The following is a 19573-nucleotide window of genomic DNA, read 5'->3' as shown; positions in this document are numbered from 1 at the left end:
CTGCAGACATCTACTCTCTTTGACATTGTTGCTGCTTCCATGACAACTTTCTGTTAAATATTTTGTTATATTCTAATATTTTTTGTCATATTTTTCCATTATTTATTTAAATAACTTTGGTTTGTAATTGATTTTGTTGATCATTCCTTATATTAAGGAGCAATATTTATTTTAATAAATGAAGGGAAAAAGAAACCTTCCTGTCACAGTTGAGTTTACTGATTATAGCCTAAATGTGCCAAGAATAAAGGTAGGCTAATTTTTGTTCTTGAAATGTTTGGGGGGGGGGTTTCTCTCCAAAAAGTACTGGAATCAGAGCCGAGATTCGATAAGAACCAGATTCTATCAGCAGAATCAGAATCAGAATTGATAAAATTGAAGCGATACCCAACCCTAAACCATGTCTACTTTGATGGATGGGATTGGATGGTTTATTGGTGTTTATTGTTTATCAAGATCCCTTAAGTAAGGCAAGTGCACCGGCATGCGTTGCTGTAGTTTTAAAAATAAGTCTATATGTATTAAAGGCTTTATATTTTTTTCATCCACTTGAGTGCCTGGCATTGGTGTTTCATTTCATATCTACTCTTGGATGTAGATATATGTTTTCCTCTTCAATATGAGAATATTGTCTTGGTTGTCATATAATGCACATATGAATTACATGGAACACTTAATATATTATGACAGCTCATACATGAAGAAGATATCCTTCATACAAATACACATTTTACACAGATCAGATTTTACACCAGAACATCAGCTGTAACATAAATAGCACTAACATCTCAGCGGTAGCTCTGCCTACTCTTTTTCACAGCTGGATATCTTGGAGGAAAAAGATCCAGGAAGTATAATGGCTCCTGAAATGCTCCAGCACCAGCCTACAAATTTTTTCCATTGTAATTTAAATTACAGAAGTACCATTGCTGCCTTGTGCATTAATTTTTAGTCAGTGAGTCAGTCAGTCAGCTTGTATTCTACTAGAATCTGTGTACCCACATCGCTACCCTATCCTTCACCTCCCTACACCAAGTGTTTGAAGGACTTGAGAATTGAGCTCCTCGTGCTCTCACCATCCAAGCCTCATCATTTATCATTCAGGAACCTCAGATCAGAAAACGGGCTTTTAATTATTTATTTTCTGGCTATGTCCTCGGTAATTTGGGGGCAAGACCTTGTGGTGATTTACAAGAAGGCCTCGAAGGATGATAAATGTTCTGCTCTGGTGATATGATTGGAACATTTGCTGTCTTCCTCCACCTGCCTGTTCTTTTTTAGTATGCCACCAGTTACCCGTTTTGAAAAAGATTTTTGTACTAGTAGAGTACAGAGAAAAAAACAACTGTTATTTACCACATTTGAATTATTCCCCCTTCTGCCATGTCATATCTTGCACCAAAATTCTGTTTGAAGTGGATCCATATCAAATTACGGGAGCAAGATGCCATCAAAAGGTCTTTTAATCATCACACATTATGCATTGCTTTATTTCATCAGTGTTATCTCTTTCCTGAATAATCAAGCTTGCAGACAAGCGCAGTACAAGCTTGCATCTGCAAAAATACATTTTCAGGAAATGGCATTTGCCTATTTTGAATTTTTCAAACACTTTTGACCAGGTTTAAATTGCCCCACAGTCATAAAATGGCCCAGCGCTCCCTGAACACCAACTGTAAATAATTTTCAGCAATAACAGTGACTAAAGCTCATCACATGAGAAGAAAAAACACTGTTTTGACAGATTATGTCCATAATGTCTGTAACATTAGAATGAAATCGAAAACAGTTACATTACAACAGATTGCTAATGATCACATTCTGTGTTAAATGACAAAACATACATCAGTGAAATTACTCTAATTGCACTATGTTAACTCAGTTCTCTGTGAGAAACAATACCATACAAGGTGAAGCACATGATTAAAGACAAAACATCATTCTCTACAACACATTGTGATTTCTTCCCATCATTTGGCAAAACAGTCTCCACGGAGAGCAGCAGTGTTAAAATGTCAGAGGAGTTCAGATAAAAGGCCGAGGGCTTGAGTTCACACACTTTTCTGTCTTTTCTCTCCCTTCTTCTCCTTTTCATTTTGTGTGGAGGCACCATCATGAGTGCACTGTGGTTTGATTAAGAGCTCCCCAGGGTTTGGCAGAGGGAAGAGAATGTGTTTACTACAACACTTTTATGCCATATACAATGTTCAGTTTGTGGTCTTGATTGAGCCCAGTAGGCCTACTGAGATTGCAGCCTCTGCTCTCTCCAAACCTCTGGGGGTTAATTAACCAGACTAGGTAACTAGCTAGCAGCCTCCGATCGCATTAGCAGACAAACAGACCTATTGAATCTTCTTTGTCTGTGTTCTGCTCTTATTAGATAGTGTTGACAAAGTTGAAAGGATTTTGTCTTGAAAATGCAAGAAAACTAAATAACAAAAACATTAATTTTGCCATGTATGAAGAATGTTCAGACAGTTGTTTGTGCCATAGTTTCCTGCAGCTGTTATACTCTGGAGAGATTTCTCAGATAGAGGTAAATACACCGGATGAAGATGAGGATTCTGCTGTCTAAGGGACTGTTTTTTGGCTTGGCTTGCTTTTTCCATTGCATCCAAAAGTGGCTACTCTCTAAATGACTTCGGTAAGACACCTTTAATGCAGCTTTAATGCAGCTCTCACATATGCCTAAAAATGAATTTTTAGGCATATGTCTTTCAAATCTGTCAGAATCATTAAGGGTAATTTATATAAGGACTGTATTTTCATTTCATGTTTATATTGTGGAGTTGTTCATATCAGCACAATACCTTGAATGGATTAATTTATGAATTGATAATCTCCAACTGGAAAGTGGAAAGGGAAAGGCAGGGGAAGTTATATCTGCATTAATTTCTGTATAATCCTCTTTAATTTACTAAACTTAATTTATAATTTTTTAATTGTGTATATGAAGTGTGTAAACATGTCTGCATTCAGCAAATAGAAATGTTTTGTGGCCTAATTTAGCAGTTTTGAGCTTGTACAATTACTAGCTTCTATGTTTTATATAACTTATAAAATATGTAATTTAGGTTTGATCATCTGCAATATTTAAAGTGGGATTTTGGAGTGTTTGCTGCCTGAAAGACTTTATGTGTGCCAAACAGAGCTTTTGTCTGCCTACAGACAAAAATAATTTTTGACTCTAACACAGATGGGAGTAAATCCATGTCATCCCATAAAATCAGCACCAGTGCCACCAAACTTTACAGAAACATAATTATGCCAGATGCCCTTTGTAGAAAATCAGAGCATCCTGTACATCGTTGTTGCCTTACTAAGCTGCATCCATCTTATAACACAACTTCTGTGTATACTACTCAGCCTATTATCCTATTACTCATCTGCTCCACATGAGCATGAGTAATAGAAACCTGCAGCAGAGGACAATGGTTGAGTGAATGATGAATGCATCTTTTCTACATGAATCCCCAAGTATAGCATGAATACATACCTTAGAACCTGCAATCTTCGTCATCCTATTATGTGTCTCAATGACACCGATTTCTGTTTCACTCTCAAGCACACTATGATAAAGGAAAGAAATAAGTTTAAGTCTAATTTTAAAAAGAGAAACAAAGCACCTTGCAAGGGCATGTCATGCATGGTTCTTCCAAAGGAGCTGTACGTTAGGCTTAATCTTACTGCTGCTAAAATGGTTTGGAAATCTGAGCCATTATTGTCTTCAGCAGTGAGGTGTACATGTAATGAGTATATGATGCTAGTCTGAGAGGTTTTACAAAAGTGCTGAGGTTTAATGAAAAGAGGAGCATGATTAATCTTGTTTGTAAGGCGAGCCTTTATTAGAGGCAGAGTAAGAAAAAGGCCTTGGCAATAGCTCTTCCACCCCAAGGCTCTGTAATTGCTTTCGGCTGCACCTTGAGAATTTGATGAGTCAAGTCAAGATTTTTGTTTGAGTGACTGAGCAAAAACGCAGCTCTTACAGTGAAAGTGAATTATCACAGCATCAATACAAAGGTGAAGGCCGTGGGGTGTAAGTAAGCTTTAATGCATTAGACATCAGGACTTCTGAATTTTATTCACATAATTGCTTTCATATGCATTAATGAAAGAAAAATGCCTGACCCTGCAGTTAATTCATGGTTTTTGAGATTTTTAAAGGCGATACACGCCATGCTCATATTTGCCATCAGTTGTGATGATGGCTCTTTCGAATTATTGCATTGCACACCTGACACCACAGCACACAATACAATACTACTGTTTTTTTCCAGGTTAATCTTTTATTTATGTCGCATGCAGTTTTAACTAAAAGAGTGCACTCAGTAGAGTGCAGATCTCTGCCGGGTGTGTCTGGGGGCATGTATAGTCTCAGTTTCCTTTAAGATGCATAGAATAGTGTAATGGTATTGTAACCAAGTGCCCTCCTGGGTTCGCCTAGCTGTAAAATCTTAATAAGGTAACAATAAAAGGGACAATAAGTCCAAACTTCTCAATTTAAACACTGTTATTTATTTAGAACATTTTGTTGTAACACTGCACAATTTAAAACCCCTCCCAAACCTCCCTCTCCCCTCCCAAACAATTAGTTGAATCTCACTCAGTTGTCCCTCTCAGTTCCTTTAGAGTCAAGATAGCGGTGAAGCTAACAAAAACAGGGATTTATTCATCTCATATCATCCCTAACTTGGGTGGAACATAAAATATCGTGTATTGAATTAATCTGCAGATGCCCCGGTTCAAGATGAGACCAAACCTTTCTATGGATGTCAGTTTATGAGCCACGACAAAGGCCAAAATGTGGCCTGCAACAGACTTATTTTTAGCCTAACCAATTGACAGAAATGCCATTTGTTGCGGCCACTATCGGCCAGTTAAGAGGAGTCACGAGTCAGCAGTCAATGGCGGTATAAAAGACATTATGAAAGAGGTTTTTCAACAATTGTGAATCACTGCACCACGAGAGGTCCTTGAGCATACAGTCATAAATGTGCACAAAAAAATATTAGGCTGATAGGTCCAGTAGTATTCAAGATTAGCTGCAGACAGATACAGACACAGACACACACGACCGAACACATAATCTCTTCCAGGCTTACGCCTGGTGGATCATCCTGGAGGATCATCACATAAAGGGGTAACCTGATACTGTGACTGCTGATATGTGTTGTCTTAGAAAAGCCCACAGGTAAGATTTTGTTAATAAAGCTACAGTATGTCGACTAACAAGGCAGAATATTTTAAATACTCAAACTTTATTTGCTACAACTAGATACATGGAGCTCAAATACTGAAGATACCCCATGCATAGCAATGCCTTTCTCCCGGGTGCCAGTTGGTGCAGGATAAACCAAAAAATAATATTACAGTGCATACCAGGACACTAGAATTGACACTATTTTATTGATAGATTTCAATAAAACCAGAGGAGCGAACTACGCGTTTCTCATTCACTCTGTGCTTAATTGCCATCAGGTGTGCCTTTAAATAATCAGGTGCTGATTAGCGGAGAATCCAGCAGGTTCACATTTGGACAGCATCTCATTATCCGATCCAAATGCATTTCAAAAAGTCAATAATAATAGGCAATAGCAACTATAATTCTACCGGAAAAAATTAGACTGAAATATTACATTTCCATGAGACTAATTTCCATGAGATAATGAGATACAATAAATGTCAGAATACAAAATACATAGTCAGACTATCCCATCTCTAATACTACAGAGGATAAGTTGATCCAGAAAACATACATCTCCATAAGATACCATAAATATCATAGATTACAAAATACATTCATTTCCTAATAATGAGATACATCTCAAAAATGTAGAAAAAAGGTAGAAAAAAATATATTAGAAGAGGGTACTATACAAAATATATACTGCATTTCACCATAATACATTTCAAAAGTCAGAGGAGGTGAATACTATTACAGAGTAGATATTAAATATACCTCTCTTAATAAGGGAGGGGAGGGAAAGGGGCTGTGTCGGGGGGGGTTTAGTGGTTCAACTTCAACTACACATGAAGTCACCTGTAGGCACGTAGAAACAATGTAGGTTAGACATACAAGCACAATTTACAAAAATGGACTCAAGTCTAATGACTCATTAAGTCAATGTGGCTCCAAGGAGTTGAGAGTATATAGAATATACTTCCCTTTTCAATAACTGATTTATGATATTGCCACCCGTAGGGTTAGGAGTGACTCTCTTAGTACCTATAAATTTAAGGGAAGCAGCAGAATTGTGGTTTCTTTCCTTGTAGTGCCTCGCAACAGAATAATCCATGTTTTAATTTCTTATAGATGCTTTATGTTCAACTAATAATAATAATAATAATAATAATAATAACAATAATAATAATAATAATAATAATAATAATAAGCTTTATTTATAGCGTTGCAATAATCTAACCATGAGAGTACAAAGGCATGAGTCAGTTTTTTAGCATCCTCTAGGGAGAGGTAGGGTCTGACTCTTGCGATGTTTCTCAAGTGATAGAAGGCTATTTTAGTAACTTTGCTGATATGATTGTCAAAACTGAGGTCTTGATCAAGAATGAAACCCAGGTTTTTCACTTTTGATTTTACCTGTAGGGCCAGATTTCCGAGTCTGTTTATCATTTCATCTCTTTGAGTGTCTGTGCCTATGATAAGGACTTCAGTTTTGTCTTTGTTTGATTTGAGAAAGTTGCCATTCATCCACCACACAATACTGGAGAGCCAGGGCATCCTTATTGTCAGGTACTACAGATAAATACAGCTGGGTGTCATCAGCATAACAGTGAAAATGTATCCTGTGGTTACGGATAATTTCTCCAAGCGGGATCATGTAAAGGGGAAACAACAATGGACCAAGGATCGAGCCCTGAGGAACACCATAGAGAATGCTTCGCTTCTCGGAAACATAGTCACCAAGACTCACAAAGTAATTTCTTTGTTTGGCCTACATATATAAAGCCATGTGGACACTTCAGCATATAGGTGACATGTGTAGACATACAATCAATTAACTCTTTTTTATCTGTGTGAGGATCACAAAACTTCTTTAGTATCATAAGTGTTAGAGCAATGTGTACATCTACCACATTTATAATTTCCATTAACCTCGTTAAAGAGCCAGTTAGTTTTCATGTTATGTTCTCTATACATAGATGTCACAATAGAGTCCCTTATATTCTTACCCCTTTTATAACAAAACCTTAGCATAGAGGCAGAGATATGCTGCAGAGAAGAAGACCTGAAGAAGAAGGGTCACAATTTAGTAAACCTCAATGACTTTTAATAATGTTCTTAACCCTCCCAGAGATATTATTGTATTCAGACACATTCTTAGATTTTGAGATGAACAAGATAATAGTTTTCTATTTAGGGCACTAGACTTGTTGATAGTTGTATCAATAACATGGTCCTTGTAACGTCTTTGGACAAATCTTGCCTCCGTTTCTCTGGCTTCAACATCAAAATCACTCTCTTTATTACATATACATTTTAGCCTTACAAACTGCCCATAGGGAATGTTGGCTGGCATTTCCTGAGGATGGTGACTTCAGGCATGAAAGATAACGTTTCTGTCAGTATCTTTTCAAAATAAAGAGGTATCAAGTTCTCTGCTTTCATTCACAGATATCAGTAAATCCAAGAATTATTATCGACAAATCTCTTTTAGAACAAAATGCTCTTCAAAAGAGGATTATTGTTGAATATACACCTTTTCTTCCACAGACCCATAAACAAATTAGCATAATTAGGAGCAAAGGGAGAACCCATGCTTGTCCCCTGAGTCTGTAAATAGTAGTTCTTGTTAAACATGAAATAATTAGAACTCAATATAAATTCAGATTTGAAGAAATCTATTGAAAAACCATCAGGCCCTGGAGCTTTTCCTGATGGTAATCATGCTATAACCTCTAATACCTCTTATTTAGTTATCTCACTCTCAAGATCCCCCTTCATTGTTTCTAATATTTTAGGGATGCCTAGACTGTCTACGAATTCATAGATACCCTATGTCTTCTCACCCTGCAAGGAGTAGAGAGACTTATAAGGTCTGAAAAGGCTTGATTTATGAGTATTGGGTTGCAGACCAACTCTCCCCCATCACACTGTTTAATGGCAGGAATACATTTAGTTGCGTCCTCCCTTCTTATCTGCCATTCTAACAATTTTCCTGTCCTTTCACCCTGTTCATAATAACACTGTTTCAACCTGACCATCGCATTCTCCACCTCCCGCATAATAATAATGTTTTATTCCACCTTTTTTGCAGTCAGCTGATCAAAAATTTCCTGTGAGTGTGATCAAGAGTGTTGCTTTTCTTTTTCCAGGAAGAGTAACTAATGGTGCCGCTTACATAATCTTTAGAGCCTCCCAAACAATTGCTGGAGAAGCAGGATTTTTGTTTGTTGTCAGATACCAGTCCAACAGCTCATTAATTAATTTGATGAAGTCAATGTCATTGATTAGATGGCTGGGAAACCTCCAGCATTTGTAGTTCATGTGAGAGTCCTTTATAGCTGTTTGGAGCAAAAGGGGAGCATGGACTGAGTGTGTCTTGGCTAAATATTCACAGGATGAGACAAGATGGGTTTTTGCTGCATGAATAAAGAAGGCAACAATCCTAATAGCTGTTGTGCATATGAGAGTAGAAGCTACAGTATATTCATATTGAGATTTATGTCCCTCCTGCCATACATTGTGTGAATTGAGGTCTAAAAGTTCTTCTGTGAGGGCCCTAGCAGCCGATGTTGAAGGTTAAGGGTTTGAGGAGGATCTGTCCATAATGGGGTCAAGTACCAGGTTATAATCACCACAAACTATTAGCTCTGAGTGGGTGCATGTTACTTTAAGAAAGAGGTTCACATAGAAGTTAGGGTCATCTTGGTTTTATCTATAGGTGTTGAGCATAATGACCAGTTGGTCTCAAATATATACCCCCTGACTAAACTATATCTGCCCCCTCCAGTGTAGGAAATTTAAAAAATATTTGTGAGGCAACTTTTGTCCCCACTGTCTAACTTTACAGACTCAACTATCCAGCACTACATCATTGCTTACTTCACTCAGTGCATTGAGCTCAGTAACATTAGTCTACAGCACTGATCACCCCACCAGTCGGCAAGACGCACATGTAGGCTGTAACATTAACATTATCTAGCCAACTTGCTAACACTAAGATTAGCTAACGCACAATCATAAGCAAGTCGATGGTGCTTGCTCGTTTGGTGACGATGAGCTGAATACTTTTTAACCTGTTCACTTCCTTTAACAAAATTGTGATTAGCTTTTACCTGTCCAAGGCTATGTTTGGGTGGATGAGCCCTGCATGCTTTACAGAAGAGGAGAATCGTCTTATTCACCTCTTCAACACCAAGCCAGTCTATTTTCCTTTTTTCAATTGTAGAAGTGGCAACTGTCTTTGCCATCTTATTTGCTGGGGGTGGCGTTGGTGACAGGCTGAGCATTTTAGTTGCTTTCTTTGTTAACAGTTGGAGCTTTTTTAATGAGGTACTGGTCCATTGCAGCAGCCAACTTCACTGCAGGTTCAGGTTTGCATGGCCTCTGCCAGGTATCGTAACAGCAGCATTGTGTGAACAACAGCGCTGTTTGTGTGAGTGTGTGTTAGAGACAGAAATGGAAATTAAATGAAAATTAAATGATGGCTTAATGTAGGATTGGGATATTGGTCTAAACTGGTTAATATGATTTTTAAAAAATTGAAATCTTGGGGGAAATTTTTGCCCCTTGATCACGGTTTTTAGGGGCATTCTGAGATTTCTAGGGGCATTTTTGCCCCCCAGCTGGTTAAGTCCATTAGTGTTCCAGCTCAGAAACTTATATGTTGTGCAACATGTGGTTGGTATAGCTACAATTAGTAGATCACAGCAACAAAAGCTATAGTGTAGTAGCTGAAAACATGGGTTTGTCGTACCTTGATGGGTTGACATATTAACTTGAATGAAAGGAGGAGGATTGGAAAGAAGTAAAAATTATATTTAAAAAAGGAGAGAATATTGGTGAGTTAAGTAAAATAACTGCCCTTTCTGCTACCCACCCTCTCCCTCTCAAAGCCAATCTGCCATGAAAATGGAAACTGGCCTATGTTTCTTCCCATCGTCATGCATAGTAACAACATACACCACCCTAGCAAATGAAACCAAGCTACCTAAACTGGGTCAGAGTATTTAAGTTATGAATAGGAACAACTCGATTATGAAACACTTCCGAAACTTCCCTAGATAATCTGGGGGAAGGAGAAATCTGTTTTTATGAACTCCAATCTGAGATCTTAAAATGATCGTTCAGGGTCCCTTGAATAAGGCTTGAGATATGTTGAGATTTTAATCACATGGAACCAGTTATCACTAACAATTTTACAGATAACATGTAGAACAGATGAAACTAATTTAAATATTAAATGCTTTATAGACTGATGAGATTTCAGTGAGGGGAGAAAAGAGGAGAGAGAAAAAAAAGAAAAGTATGTATATATGATGAATGGAACCTTGTGAGACATCTATAAGGGTCTGCTTGTAGAGATACAAAACAGACACTGTGTGAGGGGAGGTGTTAAATAAGTAATTGATAAGATAGGTAAGTCAAAAAATACAGAAAAATAAAAATAAATGAATAAATAAATAAATCTCTGATGCCTACATCATGGTGAGCCAACCTGTGTGGAGTCTTACAGAATGTGATCTAGTGAGGGATCAACATAAAGTTTGCTGTATACATAGATTTTCATTCTTAAGAAATAAGGGAGTTATGAAGTCCCCCACCGTTCTGGCTGCTGTGCCATCAAAAATGTAGCCAGGAGAACAGTCTGTGACTTACTGCAGTCAATTAAGCAGTCTTTATGGTTGGGCAAGACACTTCCAAGCCTTAGTTTTAACTTACATGGTGCCTGCTAGGTATCGGTGCTCATTGTTCACTTTCTTGATCAAGTAGAGGCAGTGGAAGTCGCAGGTTCAGGTCAAAAATTAAAGATGATGTTTTCCTAAGTAGTGCTCTGCTGACACTGGGGATGTGAAGGTGCGTTTGCCCTCCAGGAGGTCCAGGACCAAGTTGGTAGGATGGAATAGCCTAAAGGAAATGTTCTTGTAATGCAGCTTCTTCTTCAGTGGCGTGAAGGTGCTCCTTTTCTTGTAGAGAACCGTGGGCATATCTCTGAAGATCATAATATTGGAGTTACCATACTGGAGGGGTATTTTCTTCCATGCCATGTCAAGGATTTTCGTCACATCTGTGAAGCAGACAGATCACTAGAGCCAGAGGGAGGCTGCCTTCTTCGAGACGGCTCTGGAGTGTATGGTGAGCCCGCTCAATCTCAGTTGAGTCCACAGTCTTAAGGCCTAGTATTTTCAGGAGCCACTCTTGTAGGAGGGCAATTGGGTTTTCCCCTCCACACCTTCTGGTAGGCCAACCAGCCTTAGGTTCTGCCTCCTCACTCTGTTCTCCAAATCATCGAGCTTTTCTTTTAGACCACAATTTCTTCTTCTGTCTTTTTTTATAATCACCAAGGTCTTGGTTGAAGCTTTCTGTGTGGCTAACCTGCTTGTCTTCAATATCTTTAACACTTTAACATGTTGCCCCAGTGCACGGTTGTCACTGATAAAAGTTTCCACCAAGTCAAGTAAAGTATTCAGCTTGTGATCCAACAAGGCTTGAATTTTGTTACACCCTTTTTCCATTTCTTCATGAAACCATGTTGGTGGCCCTTCGGTGTTAGCGTTAGGCGGGCTAATGCTAGTGTTAGTGCTATGCATGGGTGATGCAATTGGCTTTCTGCTTTTATCTTCCTTCATCACTGCTTCAGCTTTTTTTCTGAGACATTTCCAGTTTAATAGTGTTGGTTTATATTAATAGGCAACGAGAGTTGCTACTGTGTTTAAGTTGCATGGAGTGGGGGTAAAGAAAGAATTTTGTATAGGAGTTGTTTTCACTGCGTCCGTCTTCCATGCCGCCATCTTGACGACTCCCTGACCACTCTTCTCTTCTCCTTCTTTTTCTTCTGCTGGTCACTCATCCACTTATATACCGATTCACTCCTGTAATTCTCCACATCATGTTCAAATTTCTTAATTTTATAAGCTTTCAGTTCAGAAATCAGTTCCTATGTTCCACTTCTTTGTCAGTGGAATTCCTAACCTTAGGGGTGTCAATATCATAAATCAGTTATTGAAAAGGGAAGCATATCAGATATACTCTCTGGAGCCACATTGGTTGAATGAGGCATTGGACTTGAGTCCATTTTTGTAAATTTTGCTTGTATCTCTAACCTACATTGTTTCTCTGTGGGTGACTTTGTGTGTAGGTAAAGTTGAGCCACTAAAACCACTCCAGGCACAGCCCTTTTCCTTCCTCTCCCTTATTAAGACAGGTATATTTAATATCTACTCTGTAATAGTATTCACCTCCTCAGACTCTGGAAATGTATTATGGTGAAATGTAGTATGTATTTTGTATAGTACCCTCTTTCTTCTAATATACATTTTTTCTACTCTTTTCTACTAATTTTTGATATACAGTATATCTTATTATTAGGAAATTCATGCATTTTGTATTTATGGTATCTTATGAAAATGTATGTTTTCTGGATTTACTTATCCTCTGTAGTATTAGAAATGGGATAGTCTGACTATGTATTTTGCACTCTGACATTTATCTCATTTTCACATGGCAGTGGGCCTTAGGGAAATGTTATATTTCGATCCAATTTTGTACAGTAGAATTATAGTTGCTGTCGCCTATTATTATTGACTTTTTAACTGCATTTGGATTGCATAATGAGATACTGTATGAATGTGAACCTGTTGGATTCTAAGCTAATCAGCACCTGATTATTTAAAGGCACACCTGATGGCAATCAAGCACAGCGCGAATCTGATGAAGCAACATGCGAAACGCATTGTACACTTCTCTTGTTTTAATGAAATCTATCAATAAAATAGTGTCAATCCTACTATCCTGGTGTGCGCTAGATATATGGAGTTGTTGATGATGTCACATTTCGTGACACCTAAAGCATTTCCTAATTAACACAATGATTTTCTTTTGTTGAGGAAACTGAAGAACCTCTGAATGTCCACCTCTCCAGCTGGGTTACAACAGGAGACATTGCTTAGCAGTTCTTTGTACTTCTGATGGGTCATTACTGTAGGAGAACCAGTTGATCTTTGTCTTTCCTGCAATCTCCACAGAGCCCATGTGGGCTCAATCAACAATAACCCCTAACCTCAAAGGCATGGATGTATATTCAACTTCGTCTGGAAGTGCCCTCAGTTAAACTGAGGACCCTTTCTCCACATTAAAGTGTCAGTTTGACTCTTCACAGAACCATCTCCTCACCCCAAACTCTCTATAAACGGTGTGGGACAATCCCAAGTGGAAGTAATGACACTAGAGTTGCTACATGCTTGTCAACCTAAGTTTCAGAGGATACTGGATTTAAGGACCCTTTCCTTGGACAAATACAAAGAAACTGTTAATCACAGTGAAACCTCATCAATTTGTTTGATGAGTTTGGACAACTCTATCTACATTTTATGCGCTCTTTTCACCTCTAATCTCATACACACACACACACACACACACATTCCAAAGCACATCCTCCCCTGTTGCTTTCACCCTGATGTGACTCCAGATAGAAGATAGTCCAGACCTGTCATAAATTTAGCTGAATTTCTGTATTCCTAAAACTGTTCCTTGAGGCTCCTGCAACGTTCATGAGCCGGAAATCCACCGGGAAACTCCACTGGAGACTCCACTGGGAAACCCCGCTGTAGAACAGCTGATCTTTCGAGCTGGCAATGATAAAGGTGATGTTCCTACATTACCATAACTCTAACACGCCCCCTGCGCAAAGTGGACCACATTAAAACATGTAACACATACCACCAAATAGTAAAACCACTTTATGTTTCGTCTTAGTTACATCCACAGATGATTGTGCTATTTCGCATTTCTGACTCTATGATCACACAAGCTCTGTGATTGTGGCTTGTTGTACTGTTTTGACTCACTTCTTTTTAATTACAACTAATTTTCATGATGGTCCCTCCCTTCCTCCTCCTTGGTTGCACTTCACACACCCCTAAAAAGTAAACCCTAAGCTTGAAGCATGTTACTAACTAGTAAAAACTGACTTCTACATGGGAAGACACAGGCAGCTCTTTTCTCTTATTAAAACAGAACGAAGTGTGCTCTATCTGTCGAAAGAAGATAGGTTTGAAGTGTCTCCACCAGACCCTTCCTGGATATCCTGGATCATATAATGGGGCCCATGGGCTATGTCATATGTGATATATATCAAATTAATTGTCACACAGAAAAAATGGTGGCCAGTGGCCAAGACATAACCACACATCATCTTCATATTGCTTGGAAAGAAAGTTGTTCAACTCTATCTGAAGTTAAAGGTTAAACCTCCTGCCGTTTGACCAGTTGGATGTCTGTCGGAAAAAAAACAGAGATCTATTTTCCGTCCTCTTTTGTTCTTTGTTTTTGCAGATAGGGTGCCAGAAATTCACCCCCATTCTAAACTACTGAACCACATATCCTTAAAAATTTCCCCTGATGGCACTTTAATTTTCTTGGCTTAAACAGTTTAATCCCCTAAATATTGGAGCACAATCAGCCATCATGACAATACTGCACATTTGGTAGAGTGTGGTCATGATCAATAGAAGACATTATGTTTTTTGAGGTTCATGTCATCATAAAAACATCTGTGATAGGGTTGAAATTAAAGGTAGACACATGGTTGCTATGAACAAGGTCAAAAGATGTCAGGGAATTTCCCTTGGGAGGATGTGTTTTGCAAACAAAAATTAAAATGTGACAGAGGCAGTTAAGTTGTGTTTTAAAATGTAAACATAAAAGAATACCTGACATACTGCATATAAACAATTGTCTCTTTGAAAATCAAAATTATAATTTTATAGCCACAAATTCTCAATCTTCATCAATCCTTTCAATAAGAAATGAAGATATGTTGGCTTACCTTTTTAGAGGGATGCTGGCTGCGTGTAGCACATGGACATTCAGTAATTAATTGTTGGAAGTCCTACCTATTCAGACCATCTGGACTATAATTAGGCATCAGTAGTGCCCTCTAGCTTAGTCATCATGCTTTCCTTTTTTCCCCCCGCCAGATTGGAAGCAATAACCTTTTCCCCTGAACTTTTCTACCATCATGACACAGTGTCCTTAGAAGCAACCCTAAGGGGCACCTTGGAACAAGTGGAGCATTGTAGTGCTGTTTTTGGTAGTACCTTTTGTGGCCACTCACACTGAAAGCTTAATGAGAACTGTTGGAAAAGGGTCAGTTATAAAACCAAATAACATTCAAGACCATTTATGCATCCCTAGAAGTGTATAATATGGGTGTATTGTTTAAGTAAGGGCCACATACAGGAATATATAGATGGCTCCAGTTCCCAATAAGATAATCCACCAGTTTTAAACTACCGTAATATGTCAGTATCAAACAAGAAATTTTCAATTTAGGATTTTTGGCTGTTCAAGAGTCCAGCTTAAAAACAAACGGTGACCAAGCCTTTGTTGTACTGATGACTCATATGGAACAAACCTCCCTTTAGTATTAGGTCTCCTGGCATACTTTGTGTTTCTGGGAGGACCACAAGGACCAGCCCTAGAAACGGAATTGTCCATGACTGACTGAGTCACTGACTGAGTGATGAAGTTACACCATCAGTCGGATGGACGAGTGTTGGAGTTTCCCCATTGGCTGTTGCTCTTTCAAAATGTTCAGTGCAAACAGTTTTCTATTACATCATCTGGGGGCATTTACAGCGCTTCCACAGTCATGTCTGCAGGCATATCAGCATGTCTGAAAGCAACAACCCGCAGTCTACTGTCTGTTCGTCTACTGGCATTTTTTCAGGCAAGAAAGTAACCATTTAGATTTACAATATGTGGTCAGTTTATACAAATAATGCCTGTTTGTGTCGTGTGACATTTACGTGAGAAGAGAAGATCTCTGCGACGTCTCACTGTCAACTTCCGCACGTTACATGTGCACGTTCAAAAATAAACAAAGAACGGCACAAACAAAGATCTGTGCCGTAAGCCCAGGTCAGCCTACTTCCCCCAGCTTGTCTTTGGCATCCATTTGGATATGAGACACATTGTCATGAGTCTCATAGTGAAAAATGCCAGTTCAGTCGGTTAGCATGAAATCAAATCAGTTTAAGGCTCTACACTGGACCAGATTAATCTGGTTAATGCATGTTTTTTAGCCCTGTATCTTAGCATTATTGATGACTGATAAATGACTGATAAATACATTTGTGATATTCTGCAATATGCTGTGGGATACATATAGACACAGAAAGAGAGAGAACTTTTCTTTCTCATAGCAATACTAGACTCGGCGCTTGGCCTTTAAATTACAATGCAAAAAGATACCAGATTCAATTCATTGTTTTGTCAGTGACATATTACTGAGCTGTTTGGAGGTGTGCTGGATTTGTTGATAGGTCAATGTGTGAAGTTTCTAGCAATGCAAACTTGGTTTGAGAGTAAGATATTTTGAGAATATCTAAGTGTAAGTCTGTCTATGTGTTTTTATTAATGCAAAATCTGTTTGAATCGCTGAAATTGTGAGATGAATAAACAAGTACAAATAAAATATAATGTGTGCTCAGAGAACACTGATATTGTCAGCAGACACCAGCATATTGGCTGACAGTATATACAGCAGTAAGAGTTGGTCAGAAAGAGGCTTGAAGGTGTGACTGCCCTTATAAACAGCTGCCATGGAAGATAAGCTCAGAACTCTGTCCATGTCCTTTCTCCGCATCCAGTTCTATCTGTCAGTTTATAATCCATTTGTTCTAAATGCTTTTAGAACATTTCTCAGCTACAAACAATAAACATGAATTAGAGCTCTGGTGAGGTATTTATTGAATGGCAGTGGTTTTTTGGAAATGCAGTATGGACAGCAGTTTGCATATGCTAAGAAAGTGTCTCACTAATACTGCAGTGTTGTGAGAGGCGGATAATAAGATTTCCGAGGGGCAGTCCACAGAGCAACTGATTAATCCATAGATTAATTTAATCTGTTTTCATAATAAAACATTATTAGCCATTCCCTCCTTTAAGCATTACCTTTCAGCCCTCTTAAAAGATTATACACTTTCCAATCACTTACCTTGAAGCAGTCAAGAACGTCATTAAGTTAAGTAGACACTGTCAGTGCTCAGGATGCTGAAAATGATGGGAGAAATTGGTGAGGTGCTATGAGAAATAGCCATGTTAATGATTTCTTTGCAAAAGGGTCTGTCTGCAGTAGAGTTGGTTTTGGGCTTATCTTCAGCAAACAGACCCTTGATGAAACCCGTCCCAGGTATCCAGGTAGCAACAAACCTTTAGGAAGTGAGAAAATGGTTATGAAGAGTCCAAATCCCTAAAGCATTTACTGTCAAATGATATAGGGTTGTTGATGTGTCTGTCTCTAAATCTATGGCCTTAGAAAGATTTGTCAACAAATGATCTCTATTCTTCTGCTGTTCAATAAAGTAAAATTGTTTATAGTGACATTTTAAACTGTCCTCATACATAAACTCAGCAAATATTCGAGGAGTTGTTTGTTAGACCTTTCCAATAATGTGCTCCTTGGCAAATGACGTAGGTCACATAACCTTTCATTTTGATTGATTTCTAAAATACTCAAAGGCTAAAGTTACTACTTAACTTGAAAAATATAAATGTTTTCTCAGCTGTCAAACTGGTAAGTCTGAGACTTGCGTAAAGTCACTAAAGTAGGTTTGAATTGTGCCAGAGCTGTTTCTCCTTTCTTGTTTACTCTTTTATCCCATCTGTGGTGACATTAAACATACACAGTTTCACAAAATGTACACAATCTAATTGTGTTTTAGAGAGCTGGTCCATGCCAGTATGTCACTGAGAGCAAAATGCAAAAATACCAATGCTTACCCCTGAAAATTAATAAAACTGTGTTTACAATTATGCTGACATTTGATACGCTTTTAGAATTGATTTATAGAGCTCTTGTAAATACTTAGAGTGAAATCCTATCAGGTTCTGCTTCATTTACAAACATCACAGCAGCACTGAGCTGGTCACCAAAGAGCTCCCTTTGTATAATTTTTGAGAATGTTTAAAGCCAGCTACCACCACTACCCTCACAGCTGTTCAGATGATATTTATATTCATACTTTGAATAGTTTTTATTTTTAATGGAACTCAGCTTGAATAACCACTAAAACAGATTTCCAATTTTATAATGGCGTCAAACTTGCTTGGCCTACATCATTAATTTATGGTCTACTAGCTTCATTTATTGAACAAATTTTGCATGACTTGAATCCCATAGAAAACTAAAAAATGAGCATGCTTTTTTTCTTTTTTACAGGCCAAACAAAACCATAGTATGCCAAATATCAAAGATGTCTCATATTGTAAACAAGCTATAGACTTTGCATCAACAGCAAACAGTATTCTTGACTAATACTGTAGTTTTGTAGTCTGAAACTGAATATTGGTCTAACTGACCTCTAATTAAATGATAATGACTATTAATCTCACCTCAAATTATTCAAATTATGATGCAGGATTTAAGCCAAAGCAGCAAAGAACAGGTTTCTCTGTTGGGTAATTGCTGTTTGATTGACATTTGTGTTTCTTATAGAGTGACTTGATCTTGTCGATGTACTGACAACATGAAAGAGAAGGAGATATTCATCATTTCAGGTAGCTACCTAGAATATATTGCCTTGGTAGACCTACTGTAAAAATATTAGCTTCCCACACCAACCCATTCCTAGTGCTTAAACTAATCACCCAGGGCTATTGTTAGCTAAACTACTGCTGTGTAGAGAGCTACTGAGTCCCTGGGTGGATCCAAATGCTTTCTCGGTGCTCCTCCTTTACCAACTAAGTAACTTCAAGGAGACATTAAACAGAATAAAGTAGAGGAAAGGAGGGAGTGAGAGATTTTGGAGGCCATTTTGCACTGTTTATTTGATATACTGTACACATAATAGCAAAAATAGTACTAACTGCAACATTTATCGTGAGTAACTATTTTCAAGCTCTAAAGGGACTTTCAGTTAAGAAATTAAACCAAAGTTATTTACATATTTGTTCTTTAGAAGTTTTTGTTATATATCTGTCTAAAAAGCACCAGCTATGCTAAAAAATTGGAGATTATTTTTACTCTCACTGGCTTTATGAAATATCAGTGACATCTGAAAACAGTCTCATTTTTAATTGCAAAATAACAAACAATGGTCACAGATATAATCTTTTATTGAAGTAAAATGGCTAGAAATGTTACCATTTTGGCAGCTATAGTCACAAAATACACTGTGCAAAATCCTGGAGGGACTGATTGTGGTTCAGTGATTAGTGCTGAGGGTGTTCCCCTGCCTCATTCACCCAACGCCCCAGGGAATCAGTGGAGCAGGTAATGTGTTTCAGTTTACCATGACAATGACAGCCACCTGAAGAGGGCCATTTGTGTCAAGCTTGAGCACAGAGACTTTGAAACAGAAGTAATTTAACACAGTTTTAACAGTATTT

The 19573-nt window shown here is 38.1% G+C and overlaps 1 protein-coding gene across 1 annotated transcript in view; it reads left to right on the top strand.

Moving 5' to 3' along the window:
• The window catches only part of lingo2 (leucine rich repeat and Ig domain containing 2), a 202777-nt gene that overhangs the window by 163475 nt on the left and 19729 nt on the right, over nt 1-19573 (top strand). The gene's annotated exons all lie outside the window — the stretch shown is intronic.

Source organism: Thunnus thynnus, chromosome 9 (assembly GCF_963924715.1).
Source record: "Thunnus thynnus chromosome 9, fThuThy2.1, whole genome shotgun sequence".
NCBI classification, from domain to species: Eukaryota; Metazoa; Chordata; class Actinopteri; order Scombriformes; family Scombridae; genus Thunnus; species Thunnus thynnus.
Note: the sequence above shows the minus strand (reverse complement) of the source record. Positions and strands in the feature narration are given on the sequence as shown.